Here is a 12,539-nt window from a genome sequence, read left to right on the forward strand (position 1 = left end):
TGGCAGCCACTACTAGTGACTTCTGAAAAGCTGGTACAATCATATTTAAATGTTGGAATTATTAGAAAACAAAAAAATTCAGGGAACCAATGGTTCCTTTACACCAAAACCTCTTGTTCCTCTCTCCAATGTTTATATTTGAAAATCACTTTTTACCTCCCAGCAATAATAATGCATTTTCATTTCTGGAAATTGACCAAGAGCAATACATGGCTTCCCAAACGTATGTATTGCGATGAAATCATTGTGATATTTCTGCATACTGTTAAATGGGGGAAAGTAAGAAAGTGGTATTATGAGGATGACCAAAGCAAGCTAAAGCCACAGAATTCAGAACTTAAACTAGGCTTGAGTCTCATAGGCCTTATTTCATGTGGGAAGAGAGATCAGCCATATATTCCCTAATGATTTAGTTTCAAGGACTCCTGGAACAAACCCTTTTTTCTGTACTCCCTGGCCAAGTGGGTAGCCCAAATGCAAGATGATTTTTTTGGGCCTTTGCCCAGGTAGTAACTTGTAACTGAGTCAAGCATAAATGAGAAAACCTTGAGGACAGCTGGGAGCTGGGGTGTGTTCAGAGATCCAGCCTTAAACTATGCTGAACTCACGCACTCTTACCAAGTGAGTATCTAGAGTTGAGGTCTGGGAGAACACTGTCTCCCCTAAACAGGGACTAAGAATCCTGACCCACACTCACTTTCCATGGCCCAGTGGCTTCCTCTCATGGCAGATGATTCAAGTGAAGCCGGTAGTCAGGGCAAAGGATGCCTTTGGCCACCAGCACTGTGAGAGCCACTCCTTCAGCATTTGGAATTACCACAGAAATCTACTGGTGACATTAAGATCCACAGTCATGTATTATCTTTGAGTTGTGGCTAAGTAAGCACTAGGTCAGTAGGACAAGCACCTCACCAGGTCACTTCCTGCCTCTCCTCTGTCTGCTTAAGAATGCGGCAAACCTTTTGGATGAACTCTGCCTCCTACAGGGTGATGACACCTTCTACCATATATTCTCATCCCCTCACCTAGGAATAGAATGGATGGAATAGAATGATCAAATTCTGGGGGATTGATTGGAAAAGTCTCAGGGCATTCTATGTGAAAATTTAGACAAAGGTCTTTCTAATCAGCTGGAATTAACTGTCATGTTAGAAGTACAAAAAGTATATCATTTATAGTAGAGTTTACCTATCTCATAGGATTGTTGTGGAAATAAAAGTGCAATGTCCACACAAAGGGCTATATATGTAATGAAGGCATAATAAATATAAGAACTCATTCTTTTTATCATTTTAGCAGTAAGGAAATAAAGGTCAAAAGAGTTAATTAAGCATGTCCAGGTCAAACAGTATTCATGAAGTGGAGACATGATTCAAATGGAAATCTTTCAGAATTCAGTGCCTGCCCCACTCTGTGATACCTTTTCTTACCCTTATGTGATATTGTTTTCCCTGACCCCCCAACTTCAGCTATGTGCTCATCTTCCCACGTTCTTCAGGTCAGACAAGAGCTCTGCTTTCCATTCAGTCACTCACACTAGAAACTATAGCAAGAAAATGAAACAAAGGGGAAATTCAGTCAGAAGGGTACCAGTGACCAATACTTACATGCAGTGCTTGTCTAGTGTAACAAAAGAAAAATTATGCTACCTATAACTTTTCTCAATAATAATAGAGTCTGTAATCAAGTAGATAATACACATAAGTGACAAGCTCCAGGTGCTGCAGCTGTTCTCCAAATTGTATTCTTGGATGCCTTTATTTAATTCTGCAAACATTGTTCTCTCTGTAACTACTTCTACATTCATGCTATCACTGGTCTAGTGAAACCTCTCTTTGTTTACTGCCTGAATGAAGGCAGAAGTTATCAAAACTCTTTCAATTGCCATTCCTCTCATATATCTATAATCCAAACACAGGTGAGAGGAGAAATGGAAATGCATATTTAAGCACAAGATGATTGCTCCTAAGTATGACCATTCACAAAGTTAAGTCTAACATACTAACATGGCATAAAATGAAATCCATGATCTGTTACCTAGCCCCTGCTTTTCATCCTGCCTTTTACTTCATCACTTGCCTTTGATTTTTTTTAACATCTTTATTGGAGTATAATTGCTTTACAATGGTGTGCTAGTTTCTGCTTTATAACAAAGTGAATCAGTTATACATATACATATGTTCCCATATCTCTTCCCTCTTGTGTCTCCCTCCCTCCCACGCTCCCTATCCCACCCCTCTAGGTGGTCACAAACCACCGAGCTGATCTCCCTGTGCTATGCGGCTGCTTCCCACTAGCTATCTATTTTACGTTTGGTAGTGTATATATGTCCATGCCACTGTCTCACTTTGTCACAGCTTACCCTTCCGCCTCCCCATATCCTCAAGTCCATGCTCTAGTAGGTCTGTGTCTTTATTCCGGTCTTACCCCTAGGTACATCATGACCTTTTTTTTTTTCTTAGATTCCAAATATATGTGTTAGCATACAGTATTTGTTTTTCTCTTTCTGACTTACTTCACTCTGTATGACAGACTCTAGGTCCATCCACCTCACTACAAATAACTCAATTTCATTTCTTTTTATGGCTAAGTAATATTCCATTGTATATATGTGCCACATCTTCTTTATCCTGGGCATATACCCTGAGAAAACCATAATTCAAAAAGACTCATGTACCAAAATATTCATTGCAGATCTATTTACAATAGCCAGGACATGGAAGCAATCTAAGTGCCTTTGATTTCTTAGCAATTTTCTCTCAAGGATCCCAGAAATGTTTGTACTCCATGAGTAAAACACATTCCTTCATCACTTTTTGCCATTAATTTCAATGTCAAAATGTGTCTAAGGGGCTTATGGGTTCTGGACTTGTTTGTAGTGTGTGTATGTGTATGTTTATGTATGTCTGCTTATGTTGATCAGCCAGGTCTTCAACAGAAAAGAGAAAGTGGGGTCACAGTTAGTAAAGGAATTATTTACACAGATGTGGCCAGAGAGTCAGGAAAGCTGAAAGGAGATAAAGACAGTAACCCAAAGCTAAAAATAGCAGGAAATCCACTACCACTCCTGGGCCTAAAGGAGCAAATGGAGGGAGTCTATAATTTGTTATTTCTATGGATAAAGCATTCATGAGTTGCTTCTACAGTAAGAAATTTGTGCTTAAGCATGAAAAAAACTCAATGTGGAGGAGTAGAGACTTAAGGAAAATATCATTATTGAAACATGGATCTTGTATTCTCAAAAGTCAATGATCAGCTAATGTCTGAGATGGTTTTATTTTCCTCAAGAAAAACTGATATGTGAATAAAATACTGGAGAATACTTTTTTAAAGATAGTACTAAAACATTCTAATACACATCCCTTCCTCATACCAGCCTCAACAATGATTAGGAGATCAGTTTTTGTGGGAGACAGAAGTAAGAGCAAGTCCTCGCGCTTTCACTCATTGGTTAAGTGTCCATTTTGGTTTAGAGTTCCAGACCCCATACCAAAATTTATGAACCTACTAAATCTACTTAAGAAAGTAAGTGGTCCATTTTAAGTTTATTTTTTAAAGGCTGATTTTTGGTTTGGGATAAAAGGGAAAGAATGTATTACATTAATGGTTAAGAACAAAGTGAGTAATCCAAGTAGTATTCACAGGGCCCTTGCAGGAATAACTGATGGAAATGAGCCAGCTCCACAGTTCACATAATTTTACCAAGATAAGTAAATGGAAAAGAGACAGTTCAGTGTGTCACATGAATGCACTCCTATAGCCCCAATAATTTGGAATACTATTAGAAAAGATTATGTATTTTCCAAGTAGCAAGTGTCAACAAGTTTAAATAATGAGGACCATCCTTAATTATATTAAGCACTGCCATTGATCGTTCTCTGTTGAGTGAAAATGAAAGAGGAAAATAATAAAACAGGGTAAGCTTAAATTTTATGAAGTAAACCATAATAATTAATTTAATTATCAGTAGACTTCTAAGATTTTATTTTCTCTCAATACCAGCTTTACTGAAAAAGGAAGTGTTGAATGCTATTAAGGATTTCTGGAAAGCAGTTATAATCATTTTTAAATGGTGACCTCATTCTGAAAAAAAAAACTTCAACGGCTACCTGTAATGACCTTAATCAAGTCACAAATATTAGGAAACATATAAATTTAGAATTGGAAAGTACTTCAAATAAGATCAAAGTCAAGATTGTTCTTTTTGAGATCAATATATGTTTAATTCTTAATGCATTCACGGTTTCAAAGAAAGTAAATGAAAATAATCTGCCTGTATGTTTGCTATTAGTTGATCATTTTGCTGCTAACAAAACTATGAAAAGCTTTTCTGTGAAATGCCCTGGAGAGCATAACACTGGAAATTTCTTCAGCTTCTCATTTTAACCATGGAAAGTATTACAAAAACTTTTGCCACATCATCACAGATGTATATTTTCTTTAATAATTTGTCTGTTATTTGTATGCCAGAGACACTTTGTAAGCCCAGTTGTAAGGAGAGTAGTGTCAGGGTAAAATTGAGCATTGAACTTGAAGGTAGCTTTCCAAGATATCTTCCTGAATCACCACACCAGCGAATAGAATCTGTATCACACATCTTCAAAACGAATTTCATTTTCCAATCACTGTGGTTTGTTATCTTACAGGTAATATGAAAAGGCACTTCTAGAATTACAGTATCTGGGACTGTCTCCAAAGACAGCCTCATGTTTCCATAACCTGGAGCCTCTCGTTCAATTTTAATTGTCTGTAGCATTGCCATTTCACCTAGATTTCTTTTCCACACTATATCCAATTTTCCCATTTTGCTAGTCCTCTAATGGTAGCAGCTTTTTCTGAAAATTCCTGCTTGAGCTGAAGCTGGTATAAATACTGGCGTCCTTCCATTGACCACAAAAAGTTCTCGTTCCAAAGGTACACTCATCTTCTCCAGCCTGATAGACAGTATTTAATTCTGCCCCAGTGTACATTTCAGACGGCTTTAAGGAAACCTTTTGTATAAAGACAGTTGAAGATGAAATATTCTGAATCTGGATTTCAAGAAACAAGTCACTCATCTCTGAATTATAAAACTTAGTTTTAACTTCAAATGGTGAGAGGAATGAAAGTAGCACAGTTTCATTAAAAACATCTTTCCTTCCACACTGTGTTGAATAGATACTGAACCCACAGGGACAACTCTTCCAATGTCTATTACTTTGTCATAGATGACACCATCAGTACAACAATTGGATGCAAGTTCTGCCACAGCCATGGAGACTGAGAGGTGTGAAGGCTGAGTACTTGTCTGAAAATTAGTGTTTGCAATATGATTTTTACAACTTAATTTCAATCACTGGGAATTCTCACATAAATAGAATTATTTTTCCTCTCACAACATAGTTCTAAGGATTTATGATGAATTCAAACTTTCCCCCAGTTATTGACATTGCTGGTGGAGGGTCACCTGTCATGATCTGGTTAGAGAAATTACTAGGTATGTTATTATCTTCACCTGTGACTGAAAAGTTGGTGAATAAATTATGCTTAGTAGACAGAATCATTTTGACTATCAGAAAGATCTCTTGTAATGGATTCCTTTCCACTTTGACCACAACTTTGCCCCAATGTTTTAAAAAGCAACTGAGGTTTAATCAGGTATGACAGGATGACAGACACAGAGACAACTGCTTTTGAAAGAACAGTTTATTAGTCTTGACCTAAAATAAACAGACTACCAGTTATTTCTCCAGGCAAAATGTGTTTATTTGGGATCAGCAAAGAGTTGTAGTTCGAGATCTGCAACCATGGTGAGCCATGTATAAGTGCCCATATAGCAAGGGAAGGATAACTCTTATAGAAAGGGAAAAGGAAGTTTGGAGGGGTACAGTAAACAGAGTCCATGGCTTTTCATTGGCTGCATTGTTGTCAGGAAAGAAGAGCTCTTCCTTCCTTTCATTGGCCTTTCCTAACATTGCAAGACATACCGCCCTTTTCCGGGCTATCAACTTTAATTGAGGTTTCTGCTTATTAATTTTTTACTTTTTAATACATATATTTATTTAAGATTTTCTGAATTTTTTATTGAAGTATAGTTGATTTACAATGTTGTGTTAGTTTCAGGTGTACAGCACAGTGATTCAGTTATATACATATATATATATATATATTCTTTTTCAGATTCTTTTCCATTATAGGTTATTACAAGATATTGAATATAGTTTCCCATGCTATACAGTAGGAGTTTGTTATTTATCTATTTTATTTATAGTAGTGTGTATCTGTTAATTCCAAACTCCTAATTTATCCCACATCCCTTTCCCCTTCAGTAAACATATATTTGTTTTCTATGTCTTTGAGTCTGTTTCTGTTTTGTAAATAAGTTCATTTGCATCATTTTTTAGATTCCACATATAAGTGATATCATGTGATATTTATCATCCTCTGACTTACTTCACTTAGTATGATCATCTCTAGGCCCATCCATGTTGCTGCAAATGGCATTATTTCATTGTTTTTTATGGCTGAGTAATATTCCATTGCATATATATACCACATCTACTTTATTCGTCTGTCAATGGACACTTAGAACACTTGCTTCCGTATCTTGGCTATTGCAACTAGTTCTGCTATGAACATTTGGGTGCATGCATCTTTTCAAATTAGAGTTTTTGTGTTTTCTGGATATATGCCCAGGAGTGGGATTGCTGGATCATATAGTAAATCTATTTTTAATTTTTTAAAGAACCTCCATACTCTTCTCTGTAGTGGTTGCACTAATTTATATTCTGACCAGCAGGGTAGGAGGTTTCCCTTTTCTCCACACTCTCTGCAGCATTTATTACTTGTAGACTTTTTAATCATGGCCATTCTGACTGCTGTGAGGTGAAACATCATTATAGTTTTGATTTGCATTTCTCTAATAATTAGCAATTTAAGCATCTTTTCATGTACCTGTTGGGCATCTGTACATCTCTAGAGAAATGTCTGTTTAGGTCATCTGACCATTTTATGATTAGGTTGTTTGTTTTTTTTTTATATTGAGCTGTATGAGCTGTTTTATTTTAGAACTTAATCCCTTGTCAATCAAATCATTTGCAAATATTTTCTCCCATTCAGTAGGTTGCCTTTTTGTTTGTTTACGGTTTCCTTTGCTGTGCAAAAACTTTTGAGTTTAATTAGGTCCCATTTATTTATTTTTGTTTTTGTTTCCATAATTCTGGGAGGTGGGTCAAAAAAGATCTTGCTGCGATTTATGTCAAAGAGTGTTCTGCCTATGTTTTCCCCTAAGAGTTTTATAGTATCTGGCCTTACATTTAGGCTTTTAATCCATTTTGAGTTTATTTTTGTATATGGTGTTAGGGAGTGTTCTAATTTCATTCTTTTACATGTAGCTGTCCAGTTTTCCCAACACCGCTTGCTGAACAGACTGCCTTTTCTCCATTGTATATTCTTACCTCCTTTGTTGAAGATTCATTGACCATAGCTGTGTGGGCTTATTTCTGGGCTCTCTATCGTGTTCCATTGATCCATATGTCTGTTTTGTGCCAACACCACACTGTTTTGGTTACTGTATCTTTACGGTGGTGTCTGAAGTCTGAGAGGGTTATGCCTCTATCTTTGTTCTTTCCTCTCAGGATTGCTTAGGCAATTCTAGGGCTTTTGTGGCTCCATATAAATTTTAAGATTATTTGTTCTAGTTCTGTGAAAAATGTCATGGGTAATTTGATAGGGATCATATTAAATCTGTACACCTCTTTGGGTAGTATTGACGTTTAACAACATTAATTCTTCCAGTCCAATAGCATGGGATATCTTTCCATTTTTTGAATCCTCTTTAATTTCCTTTATTAATGTTTTATAGTTCTCAGCATATAAGTCTTTCACCTCCTTGTTCAGGTTTATTCCTAGATTTTTTTTTGGTGTGATTTTAAAAGATATTGGTTTTGGGGGGAGGTTTTCTTGGTTTTTTATTAGGAAAAAAAATTCATTTAATGAGCTCCAGGGAACACTCAGCCTGCTGCCATACTAACTCATGAATTACAATGGATTGCTGGTAAGCAAGACAAGAAAACAGGGAACAAACAAAACAAACAAAAATCAAGACGTTTCTTACTGAACTCTTCTCAAATGAGATCAAGGAATTACCGTTAAATGCCACAGCTGTAAATCATTTCTGCTCCTAGAGAGGTTAGAAAGGGCTTATAATATTTACCCTTTTTTTCAGACAGAATTTAGGTCTGAGCAAAACCTTTTGTGTCCTCCAACCTCAAAGTTTATTGGGGATGGAAGTCCAAATTTGCTGTCACATACCATAAAAAGAATCTCATGAGCAGAGAGTCAAACTAATTTTGGAATATATGAATTATGCCCAGTGGTATTTTAAATAGATTTTAAACTAAAATATATAAATAAATTTTACTAGTCTATATGACTCTGGGTTCTGAAACTTCTACATGTCACATGCATGATATATAACACACAATGTCAGCCCCAGTACAGAGAAAACACTCCAATGAAGCAAGCCAAAGAAACAAGTTTCAAACAAGGTAAAGTGATGTGTAGACAAGGAGTTTTCAATTCTTTCCTGTCATGCTGAAGCTTCCAGCTCCTGAATAACAACACATGTTTCCCTTGCCCTAGACACCCAAGAGTATGTCTCCTCTCTTGGGCATAAGAATCTCTAGAGTTACATATGTGTAGTAAACAGTGGACCCAGCTGGCATACTCACAATGACCAAATTGTGTTGATCGTACTTTAAACCAATGCATCACTCCACGATGAAGTTGCAATAAATGATATATTTGCTTTCCAGACATGAATGAGATGCCTTACTGGATATACTTCAGGAAGGCCAGAGAAACTGGAATAATTTACTGGTGAATTTCTTTCAGGATAGCCCATGATTTATCTAGAATATAATCTTTACATATCTGGATCCTTCAAACTAGACCAAAGGGAAAGTCTGGGCTGCAAGGCTCAATTAGAAATGTGGGATGTTGTTATGCTGACAACCAGTGTTCCCTGACCTGTATCTTCTGAGACTAGAACCCAGTGTGGTGGATGACCAATTCATGAGTTTTTTTTACATTCCCTTCCTGATATTTCATTGTTAGTGTAAAGAAATGCAACGGATTTCTGAGTGTTTAATCCTGTTTCTTGCTACTTTGCTGAATTCATTTATTAGATCTAATAGAGTTTGTGTGGAGTCCTTAGGGTTTTCTATATATAGTATCATGTCACCTGCATATAGTGACAATTTTACCCCTTCCCTTCCAATTTGGATACCCTTTATTTCTTTTTCTTATCTCACTGCTGTAGCTAGGACTTCAAATACTATGTTGAATAGAAGTGGTGAGAGTGGGCATCCTTGTCTTTTTCCAGATCTTAGCAGGAAGGCTTTCAGCTTTTCACCATTGAGTATTGTATTGGCTGTGGGTTTGTCATAAATGGCTTTCATTATGTTGAGATATGTTTCCTCTATACCCACTTTGGTAAGAGTTTTTATCATGAATGTATGTTGACTTTTATCAAATGCTTTTTCTGCATCTAATGAGATGATCATGTGGTTTTTGTCTTTTCTTTTGTTGATGTGGTATATTACATTGATTGACTTGCCTCTTTTAAACCATCCTTGTGAACTTGGGATGAATCCCACTTGGTCGTGGTGTATGCTCTTTTTTCTGTGTTGTTGGATTTGGTTTGTTAATATTTTGTTGAGAATTTTGCATCTATATTCATCAGACATATTGGCCTGTAATTTTCTTTTTGGTAGTGTCTTTATCTGGTTTTGGCATCAGGGTGATGGTGGCTTCATAGAATGACTTTGGGAGTGATCACTACTCTTCAATCTTTTGAAAGAGTTTGAGAAGGATTGATATAAGTTCCTTGTATGTTTGGTAGAATTCTCCAGTGAATCCATCCATTCCTGAACTTTTGTTTGCAGAGAGTTTTTGTTTTCTGTTTTTTACAAATTCTATTTCAATTCTAGTGATTGGTCTGTTCAAATTATCTATTTCTTCCTGATTCAGCTTTGGTGGGCTGTATGCTTCTAGAAACTTGTAACTTTCTTCTGGGTTGTCCAATTTGCTGGCAAATAATTGTTGACAGTATTCTCTTATGGTTCACTGTATTTCTGTGGTATCACTTGTAATTTTTCCTCTTTCATTTCTTATTTAGTTTATTTAGGTCATCTCTCTTTTCTTTTTGGTAAGCCTGGCCAGAATTTTGTCAACTTTTTTTATCCTTTCAAAAAACCAGCTCTTGATTTTATTGATTTTTTTTTTACTTTAAAAAGTTTTTCTATTTTTATTCCCTCTCTGATCTTTATTATTTCCTTCCTTCTGATGACTTTGGGTATTGTTTGTTCCTCTTTTACTACTTCTTTTTGGTGGTAGGTTAGGTTGCTTATTTGGGATTTTTCTTGTTATTTGAAGAAGGCCTGTGCCATTATGGATTTCCCTTTTAGGACTGCTTTTGCTGCATCGCATAGATTTTGCGTGGTTGTGTTTCCATTGTCATTTGTCTCTAGGTATTTTAAAATTTCCTCTTTGATTTCATTGTTGGCCCATTGGTTTTTCAGTAGCATGTTGTTTAGTCTCCATGTAATCAATTATTTAAATTTTCAGAATGACTTTATTACTTATTTTAAAATTCCAGATGGATCAATAAACATTTATATTTAATAAGTGAATTTGGTAATTTTAATGCACACAAAATTGGTAAACCAAAATATTTTATCTCCATATACTAGCCAACAAACAAGTGGCAAATTATATAAAAAATTATCATTCAAATTTACATCAAGTAGCAGAAAATACATAGGACTCATGTAAGTAAAACTGAGTGAGATATCCACACTGAAAACTTTTAAGATATTGCTAATCCATGTAATCTTTTTTTTCTCACTTATATTTCTGTGGTTGATTTCTAGTTGTATGCCATCGCGATTAGAAAAATGCTTGAAATACTTTCTATCCTCTCCAACTTGTTGAGGATTGTTTTGTGTCCTAATACCTGGTCTATGTTAGAGAATGTACCATGTGAGCTTGAAAAGAATGTGTATTCTGGGTTTTTTTTGATGTAATGTCCTGAAAATATCAATTAAGTCCAACTGTTCTATTGTGTCATTTAGGACATCTGTTGCCTTATTGATTTTCTGTCTGAAAAAGCTGTCCATTGATGTCAGTGGGGTGTAAAACTCTCCTACTATTATTGTTTTCCCATCAGTTTCTCCCTTTATGTCTGTTAGTATTCGTTTTATGTATTTAGGTGCTCCTATATTAGGTGCATATATGTTAATGAGTGTAATATCCTCTTCTTTTATTGATCCTTTTATCATTACATAATGTCCTTCTTTATCTTTTTTATGGCCTTTGTTTTAGAATCTATTTTGTCTGACATGAATATTACTACCTCTACTTTCTTGTCATTTCTATTTGCATGATATATCTTTTTCCATCTCCTCACTTACAATCTATGAGTGTCCTTTGCCCTAAAGTGGGTCTCTTGTAGGCAGCATATTGTAAGTCCTTGTTTTATTATCCAATATGCAACTCTATGTTTTTTGATCTGCTCTTACAGAAAAACCCGGACAAATTTTTGGCTAACCCAATATTTATTGCCATTTTAAACCATGTTTTACAATTGATTTTGTATTTCTTCTTTGTTCCTTTCTTTATATTTTTGTTTTCCCTCCTCTGGTTTGATGGTTTTCTTTTGAATTATGCTTAACTTCTCTTCTTCTGGATTTTTGTGAATCTATTTTATGTTTTTGATTTGTGGTTACCCTCATTTTCAAGTGTGTTGGCCCATTAATATATCTACTTGCTTTAGATTGGTAGTAATATAAACTCAAACACATTATTTAAAAATCTGCATTTTCTTTTTTTTATTTAAAAATTTTTCTAAATTTTTGTCTGTGTTGTGTCTTCGTTGCTATGTGCAGGCTTTCTCTAGTTGTGGTGAGAGGGGGTTACTCTTCCTTGCAGGTTCACAGGCTTCTCACTGTGGTGGTTTCTCTTGTTGCAGAGCATGAGGTCTAGGCACACAGGCTTCAGTAGTTGCAGCATGCTGGCCTTAGAGAGCATGGGCTTCAGTAGCTGTGGTGCATGGGCTCAATAGTTGTGGTTCACAGGCTCTAGAGTACAGGATCAGTAGTTGTGACACATGGGCTTAGTTGCTCTGTGGCATGTGGAATCTTCCCAGACCAGGGATGGAACCCTTGTCCTCTGCCTTGGCAGGTGGATTCTTAACCACTGCACCATCAGGGAAATCCAAAAAATCTGCATTTTCTTATTCCCCTTCCCACATATTGTGATTTTGATGTCCTATTTTACATCTTCATGCTTAGCCTTTTGCTGTTCATTGTAGTTATAATTGTTTTCACAAAAAATTTTATTGCTTTTTAAAATCTATGTATTGGCTTATTTCAATGATCTACAATATTTTTATATATTTGCTTTTCCTATTTGATTTTCTATTTCCTGTATATTCTTGCTTCTTTTCTTTTCTTTTAGAGAAGACCTTTCAATATTTCTTTTAGGATAGGTTTAATATT

General features: G+C 35.8%; 1 pseudogene; it reads right to left on the bottom strand.

Annotated features, from left to right (window-relative positions):
- Positions 1-4,196: 4,196 nt before the first annotated feature.
- LOC111178182 (trafficking protein particle complex subunit 13 pseudogene) lies at positions 4,197-5,131 on the bottom strand (annotated as a pseudogene).
- Between the last annotated feature and the right edge of the window lie 7,408 nt (positions 5,132-12,539).

Source organism: Delphinapterus leucas, chromosome X (assembly GCF_059928025.1).
Source record: "Delphinapterus leucas isolate spDelLeu-1000000601 "Yukka" chromosome X, BTC_Dleu_Yukka2, whole genome shotgun sequence".
In the NCBI taxonomy this organism is placed as follows: domain Eukaryota; kingdom Metazoa; phylum Chordata; class Mammalia; order Artiodactyla; family Monodontidae; genus Delphinapterus; species Delphinapterus leucas.